The sequence below is a fragment of the Telopea speciosissima genome, chromosome 6 (assembly GCF_018873765.1).
Source record: "Telopea speciosissima isolate NSW1024214 ecotype Mountain lineage chromosome 6, Tspe_v1, whole genome shotgun sequence".
NCBI lineage: Eukaryota > Viridiplantae > Streptophyta > Magnoliopsida > Proteales > Proteaceae > Telopea > Telopea speciosissima.
In genome coordinates, this window is record NC_057921.1 from 31,322,549 (window position 1) to 31,331,790 (window position 9,242).

Consider the following 9,242-nt stretch of genomic DNA (forward strand, 5'->3'; position numbering starts at 1 on the left):
GAACCTCCCCTGCTCTTCTGACAACTACTCAGACCTCCCCTACTTTTCAAACTGGGCTTCACTTAGCCCCAATCCGTTAGTTTTTTAACACTAGGTAATAGAGAAATTTGAAAAACCTAAAAACACTGTCAATTATAACTTTTTTAACTATAGGAAGTTACCCTATTGCCCTTACATTCTTTCCCTTTCTTCTTCTTCTTCCTCTCGTAAACCCACTTACTCCCACCCCTCTGCAACCCCATCCATGCACGTCACAATCCCCACTCTCCTCCACCTGAGAAACATATTAAATTGTGTAGACGCTGAATTTTATCACCTTCCCAGCGATGATGACGATCGGACGCAAAAGACTGACAATGTCCCTGAAAACCAACACTGTATCAAAAAACATCTTCCCACTCGTCCCGTAAAGCGTACAATCGTGCGCACGACCCCCCAGATAGCCCCAGTCTGTCCGCGCAACCCCCACGAGGCAGCGTCACGGTAGCAGCCCCGCAAGGCAGTGCCCTACACTGTGTGGCCCTACCGCAAGGTCCCACGCAGTGTCGTGCACGCTGTGGCCCCACGTGCACCCAAAATCCATTTTTTCTCCGTTTTTGCTTTGACGCAGCCCCGCACGTTTTCTACAGCACCGCCAAACTCAAAATTTGCCTATAAAAAGGGGGTCACCCCCCTCATTTGAATAATCAAAGTTCGTGGGAGAAGGGGCACCCCAGAGCTCCAATTTTCCAGTTTTTCCTTGTTTTCCTTATTTCGGGACTCTTTCCCAATCCGATTTCGAGCCTTTGAGCCTCGCCCCTCTGTCCGAAGTCCGGGCTATCTGAGTCCGACTTCTTCGACCCTTTCTTGCCCAAATCTGGGAAATCTCCCGTGGCATAGCCACTTTGTTCGACTCTTGAGCCTCTAGTTTCCAAAGCTTTGGAACGTCATTATTCTGTTCGAGATCGTAAGATTCGACACCCGCAAACCATTACTCTATCCGACGAAGGAACAAAGTCTGTCTTTTGCCTCCACCTGAGCTAGGGGACGCAGTTCGTTTTGCATAATTGCATTTATTTAAAGCGTATAGGTATACATTTCTTCCGTTAACTTTTAATTTTAGTACAATGTAGTTCTTTCAAGTACTCTCGTGTAGTGTACAGTAGTTAGTGTAATATAGTTTAATTTAATTAAATAGTTTGTGCATCATTATTTAGCCATTCATGTGGGAATAAGACATTCATTAAGGGAGAATATTCGAAAACAAGCATCTAGTAGAAAGATCGATTTATCCGGACAAGGTGGGTGTCTAACACCTTCCCACTCTCGTAACTTGACCACTTACCCCGAATCTCTGACTAGACCAACAGAAGTCTCGTAGCCCTTCTAGGGCTATACCAATGGGTCCTAGGCCCTAACCCTAGGTGGCGACTCAATTTCATTTTATTGTATGACCCACATCGCTTGTTAAATTGAACCATGCTTCTGAGAAGATGCATTCCTTCTCCCTCCAAAAAGAGGAGCAATTAAAACCCTTCCGTGCGCCGCCAAGCACCAACGAGAAGGGACCGGATCCTCTCTCTCTCTCTCTCTCTCTCTCTCTCTCTCTCTCTCTCTCTCTCTCTCTCATCGATTGCAGCCTTCTTCAAAGCTTCCATCCCAGGAATAAGAGGCACTCGTTTCAGCTCCATAATCGTAATAATCTCAAATCCCCTGTAACACAGGCGCCACCAGCGCCTGCTTGGCTACAATTCCATATATGATGTGACATCTCGATCTCTAATGGCAATATAGCCCTCATCTTCTCCGTTGGAGCTTCGAATTCAGGAGTGGCAAGAACAAAAAATAGCTCCTTATCTATCAGAAAACTCAATTAGATCAAATCAAGCAGCTCGTAGCAGCAAATCAGCACAAACCCACCCATAATCACCAGTGCTATGTTATCAGCATGGTAACTTGTTGGATTTTTTATTTGTCTTTAAAATTAAAGATTCAAAATATTTAGAGGATTATATCGGTTTCCTAATAGGCACCAATAGGTGTGACTGTTGGACTACTTGTTTGAATGGTCAACAAACAAGTATTTTGGGAAAGGGCATGATGTTAGGGCATGTTTCTTGGAGATACCCCTTAGTGGTGTCTCTTCCTCTCCTATATATAGAGAGGGGGTGTTGCGTATTTCTCAAAGTTTTTGAGTGTAGACAATCTCACTGTTTCTGGTTTTTTCGGCAGCATTTAAAATCATTTTTCTAAACCGTTTAGTGAGCCTAGCCTTGCTCTCCCTCGTAACCAAAGTCTTCATGCAAAAGACCAATGTTGGTGGTTGTTTTATCTTGGAGGTAAAATGCAAGGAACTCCAGTTGCACTGATACATGGGGCGTTTCAGACCTTAAGGAGAGTATTTTCATTGATGCGACTCAACCACAATTTCTAGTTCGTGATTGGTTCGTGGCTATCATCACAACGAGTTCGTGGCTATCAACAACATCTCAGTCTTATTTTCTCAAGACGGGTACTTGTTTCTAACATAACCTGAGACCTTAGCAGTTGATTCCAACCCTGCGACAACGAGATCTGAGCTGGACAGTTTCTGGCCAAAAATCTCATTCACAGCCACAATGGCAGCAGCGGCACTTGCAGTGCTAGATCCGAGACCGCTTCCTAGACGTAATCCTAAGCATTTTCATGGCGGACATCGCCCCGATTCCGACGCAATTCAAAAGAGGATCTTTGCTTAGCCTTGAGGAATTATTTCCTATGCCATTAATTGAAGAGATTGAAATCGCACCTGGACGACCATCTGGATCGACTCATAAAGAAACAAGATCACCTATTCCATCGATGATGCAGCCAAGGAAGTCGAAGCCTGGGCTGAGGTTAGTGATCGTTGCAGGTGCGAAGGTTTTGACGGAGGACTGGTTCTGGTTCGGCCTCTAGGGTTTTGGAGAGAAGAGTGTTGTTGCATCTAAAGCTGTGGAAGCGAAACGAGAAGGATGAGGAGGTGGGTTTTGGAGAGAAGAGTGTCATTGCATCTCATAGGGGTTCAAGGTTTGCAGGAGGAAAAAGAAGAAGAAGAACAGAAAGAAGAAGAAAGAAAAGAAAAAGGTGTGTTGTTGTTGTATTTTGTAAGTAAGGGCATTTTGGTCACATAGGTTAATTATTAACACCGTTAACGGCCTGTGGCTAAGTGAAGCCCAATTTGAAAAGTAGGTGAGGTCTAAGTAGTTGTCAAAAGGGCAATGGAGATTCCTTGAATTTTCAAAAAGGTCAGGGGAAGTCTGAGTAATTTAAAAAACTAAAAAAAAAAACTTAAAAATTGTGAAAAGTCCAAAAATACTCAGTTGAATCGGTTAAGAATCGGATCGGATCGGCCAATCCAATCAAACCTTGTTGTATCGGTCTAATCTTGGGATTGGGCTCGACCAATACCGATCCGATCCAGCCAATATCGATCGATTCGATCCAATCCAAAATTACGAACCATGGTGTGGATTAACTGTTCAGCCTTTACTGAAATAAAAAATCTCATTCAGACAGATCCCTTGTGCAGATTCTCACTGACCTTCACGATGGTGTAGTCATAACACAACCAGACATCGATCTCTTGCCCATATTAGATATCAGCAATTGCCAATGAAGGGGATTTTAATTTCCAAAAACAATGGCATCATAATGAAGGTCCACCACAGGTCCTGAGTTATGGACCCTAGCTAGTCCATCCAATTGACACAGTAGATCGATGTTTACATTTGGTACAAAGACATATAAGGCAGACAGGGATGGGGATATTTACTGCCAAAGCAGAGGGAATGTCTAACTCTACTACTATTACCTTACATTACATTACATATGGTGAAATACCAAAAATAAATGGGACCCAACAACTTTTTTTCCCACCTTCCCTGCCCTTTATGAATCGATGTCCTAGTGTTGATCATTTAGGTGAGAAGGTGACTGATAGGTGTTCTGGGAAAAGCCAAACAACATTAATAAATTTTGAATTCCCTCATTTTGCTTCTTTCTTCTTCTTTAATGCCATAAGCAGAAAAAGCAAAAGCAGCAGCAGCAGCCAACTTCAAAACAAAGTCTACTTTCCCTCTTTAACCAGAGTGATCATCATCATCATCACCATCTCTCTTTCTGTCTTAACAGAACTTTGATATTTGAGTAGGGTGAGGCACCCTAGGTTGGGTTTTGGACATGGGAGCTGGTTGGGTTAAAAGTTGGGAAGTGTTGCAAAAGGACCAGTGGATGAAACCCTAAAACTAAGAAAGATATTTTAGTGGGTTTACTAGTGTGCATTCATTGCTTAAGTAATGAATGCATTGTGACTACGTACTGCGATGCTTGCAGCATAAAGGCAAAACAATAAATGAAGAAACAAGAAATTTCAAAATCCAAATCTCCAATCAAAGATCTTTTAGTTCTTTCAGTCCCTTAAAAAATTTCTTTCTCAGCAGTAGAGCAGTACTAGAGTTAGTTCCTGACTGTTGGGTTGAGTCTGAAAACAAGAAAAGAAGGAAGGAATTGAGAAGTTTTCATACCATCATCACCCTTTAAATAAATTAAGCTAGCTGATCAATAACTCCCAACTCCATCCATATACCAACCTATAATATGGAACTTGTTGATCCAATAAAGTTGATGAGGTTGTCTTGTGATGATGATGTTAATGCATGGTGTCAGATATAGTGGATTTAAGTGATGGAACCCACCAACGTATTTGTCACAATCTAACTTAAAATAAGCTTCCTCGAACAAATAGTTGAGGTTGAGGAGACTCACTCACTCACTCACTCACTCACTGGATTCATAATTTCATATTCCTTTTGTGATAAGATACCTCATAAGTCAAGTCATACCCATGTTTTGCTAAAATTATGAGTGGTATATGTGCTTTGCAATCAATATAATCAACTATATATCCAAATATGGGAAAAAACCAAAATATAGGAATCCAAATATCCATTTAATGCTTGACCTGAAAGAAACTCCTTATGCATCTTCCTAATTGAAATGGAAAAATTATCTCCTCTAGTTCTTCTAATAGGGGTGGTGCACCCCACGTAGGCGGAGTGTTCGGGTAGGGGGTTCTTCTAATAGGGGTGGTGGACCCCACGTAGGCGGAGTGTTCGGGTAGAGGTAGGATGATCATTCCAACCCCCTTGTTAAAGGAAGTGGGTTTTCGCTCCTGAAAAGTTATGCTTAATCCAAAAGAGGAGGGGGTTGGAAGAGGATATGTAAGAATATAATATAGGGATGGAGAGGGTGTCAACTCGTATGGTTCTGGGTTATTGGTTTTGGTTCTTTAACGATTCCAACCGTATGAGGTCAAGACCAGAACCGGATCAATTAGGTAATCAGTTCCAAACATGAGATTCAGGACCATTAATTAATAGGTGGCTAATCGATTCCAAGCAATCTACAATAAATAAATAAAATTCCCTAACACATACTGTATATATTCAATAACATTAGATTAATTTCAATCAAATGAGATGTGCAGCCTACCATCAATTTTTTCAAATCACAAAACTACTTCATTTTAGCTATTGTTTTATATTCAATTAATAAGTAGGAACACCTTTATTGAAGAAGAAAAACATATGTAGGAACACCATTATCCTCATAAACTAAGATTATTTTAAGGTATGTTCTTACGTTAGTATTTTCAAATGGACCATTAAATTAAAAGTTGAATCTTTAGTAAAATAGTATATGGGACAAAAGGTACCAATCAAAATTGAAAGACTAAAAAACATATTAATAAAGGCCTTGACCTTAGCTATCATAACCTTAGGTCTTAACAATAATATAATATATAAGGTTAGGATGTGGATTTGTACCGGTTCCATCAGTTCTGTTTCCAACGGTTACTAGTTGGTCTATTGGTTCTAGAACCCTTAGGAGACCAATAACGTAATGGATATATCTAGGACCGGACCAATAATGTAATTGGTAGATCTAGAATCAGACCAATAAACTATTGGCTAGGTTGGTTCCGATTCCGGTCTAGTTCCTGGTTCTAGACCAAAATTAATTGACACCCTTAATGAAGTACCTTGAGAAATTGACAAAAAATAAAAGACAGTAGTGTACTTTTTTCTTTTCTTTTTTTCTTTCTATATGAACATTATGGGAGGAACACAGTTTTCCTACACCCAAGATCAATGAAATGAAGAATCCTATTCTGACACCTTTTTAGTAATTGTCATATCAGAACCATTAAATCTAGTCCATTGAAATTAAGGACATGCAATTATATGGATACCAACATGTATATAATATGTCTACATATGGATACACCCTAAATATTATTGCCTAAAAAAAAAAAATAATACATTAGATATATAATCCAAAATATAATATGATATATTGAATAAGAAATAGGAAAATCTTCACGCCATTATTTTCTTACCGTAAGGAGGAAAGTTGTAACACCTAATGAAGAACAGTTGTTGCCTCCGGTACTTGAAGAGAGTATATTGGATTTATTGACATTTGATCTGTGTGTCTATCAAACCCAATTTAATGTGATTATATTAATTAGAACAAATTATATGCACCCCCTGTAGTTTAAAACAATATCAAAACACTCCCCCTAATTTCATTTTTACTAAAAAAAAAACCCTAATGGCTCACGATGTTAGTAAACTATTAGTTTTTGAAATGAAAAGACAATTTTACCTTTTTAATTTAGTGACTTATTTTTAGGACCATTTTACCCTCTATTACCCTTCTTCTCGAAACGCGAAAACCCCTTCAAGGAGTTAGGGTTTTGTTACACCCAAATGCTCTGTGAAGAGGTTAATGCAATATTCCAAAAGACCTGTAATCTATTAAATTCATTTCATTGTAATTGTTAAGAGAACAGTTCAAGGTTTTTTGAAATTCTCTGATCTATTCAAATCAAACTCTAGTTGAAATAGTTCTGTATTTGAATTCTTCTCATTACGTTCTTCATTTCTGCGATGAGGTTTGAGGTATTGGAACCCAAATCAGAATCAACAATTTTATACTGATTTCTAGAGTAATGGCTGAATCAAATTCGTTGCACAAGGTCCTTTCCATTTTCTTGAACAATGAATGACAGTATAACACAGGGTAAGGAATGATGGAATCTTCATCCTTCACTTTAATCCCAAATATTTACAGGTGAATCTTCATCCTATTGTTTCACCAGTACTTTGAAGTGATTGGAGTGATTAAATGATTTGAATTGAAATTTTCAGAATATTTGGTTAACAGTAATTTAAGGTTCAGATTGCAACCGAAGCAGATTTCACAGGGTTCCATATCAAAAAGGTAATCCATGTCAATTTTCTCTCTTCAATAGCATCTGCAGCAGCACCGGTGAGAACCGGCGATGATTTCAAGTAGCAGCAGAAGCGCCGACGATGATTTCTACAAGCGGCACCACCACCGGCGTTGATTCTCCTGTGTGTAGTTCGCTGGAGAAGAAAGGGCAAGGTTAAGAGGATGAAAATGGAACGTTATTTGGGGAGAAGGGTTTGGGCTTACCCTTATGTCTCATAAGGATAAAATGGTCCATGGGAAAAATTTATGGGTAAAATAGGTTTTTGAAAAGTTTAATTACGACTAACGGTTTACACTTGATGGTAAGGGTTTATTTGTAAGTTATCCACAAATCTAAGGGGTGCACGTAAATAGTGAAACTAGGGAAGGTGTTTGATATTATTTCAAACTATAGAGGGGTGCATGTAATTTGCTCTATTAATTATTATAATTTTATTATGTGTTTGTTATAATTATTCTGTATAAATACAATAACCCACTTTTACCGTTATTCATTCTCAGCTATGGATAAAATTTGGTACTCTGCTCTAGAGTTGACGCATTGTATATTTCATCAATAGATATTGGAAAGGAAATATAAATGTAGTCAATTTAATGCGTTGAACATCGATCCATTGAATTCCCAAATGGTTCACCGCAAGTTGTATTTCACAATGGGAATCTCATGACAATGCATAGGCATAAATGTAACCATATATCATTTTGTGTGATTACATTTATGCCCATGTATTGTCATATGTGGATGTTTACTTTTTACGCGTTTCATGATGCATGAGATGTATGGACGCTAGGAGTAACTTATGTGATGCGTTTATATGTTAAATACTTTCATTATCCTTGATTATAAAATACATTACTGATAGGGATCGTGTGGCCTCCTGTCATGGTGGGTGTGGGAACTACTTTCAAGATTGTAAGGGAACTCTGGTAGGCTAACCCTAGAGTCAGAAAGGTGAGTTGCTCACTCCGATCTCCGATATAATAAAAAGTGGACATGGTGAGTAGACCATGCCCATGCATGTAGGTACTGTCCCAAAGCCATTATCTATTTTTAGGGGATAGGCAAGTACTTGACTTGAGTGTTCAGTGAACTTCGACAAGCTAAGCTGACACTCAAATGGCCAAAGCATATCCGAGGTCATTACCCTAGACAGCAAACGGTGTGTACGTGCAGTGAACTCCTACAGGCTAAGTTGTACCCATCAAGTGGTTAGTAGACTCTACTGCACTTTCTTAACTGAGAGGGATGCCAAAAATGTGTGTGATCATTGAACTTATTGCACATGTTCCTTATTTCTTTAGTCAATGGTAATAATTATTGTTTTAATACTTGAACATGTTACGTATATTGCTCACTTCTCCTGCACCCCTTGCCTCACACTCTAGATGGTGAGGATTATAAAGCCTGTGATACTTTCAATGAAAAGAACGCCCAAGCAACATGTTACATCTCGAGTTCTATTAACAAAGCCTACAAGGTGCATGCAAGGACCTTGAAACTACGAAGGATGTGATGAAACACCTTAAAGAGGCTTTCGGCAAGTAAGATCGTCTTGCGCCTCAGAAATTCTCCTCAGCATTGTTTTTTGTTAAGATGGCTAAGTGAACCTCAATTTTGGATCATATGATGAGGATAAATTAGTATTTCCATGAATTTGAGACTCTTGGCTCAGTTTTTTTATATTCAGTTTAAGACTGAAATCATCCTCGATTCACTGTCTGATGTTTATGGTTCGTTCATTATGAACTACCACATGAACAAAGTAGAAATAAACCACACCTTTGAGTTGACCAATATACTTACTGAAGCAAAAGGTACACTCAAGAAGAACTAGACAGTGGCCCTTGTCACAGAGAAGAGTTCTTATTCTTCTAAGAATAATAATAAGAAGAACAAGGGTAAGGTTTCAACGGTGAAAGAGGGAGGGGTCAAAAGAAGAAGGCTA

The 9,242-nt window shown here is 39.1% G+C and overlaps 1 pseudogene; it reads right to left on the reverse strand.

Moving 5' to 3' along the window:
• Positions 1-522: 522 nt before the first annotated feature.
• LOC122665615 lies at positions 523-3,006 on the reverse strand (annotated as a pseudogene).
• Positions 3,007-9,242: the final 6,236 nt, after the last annotated feature.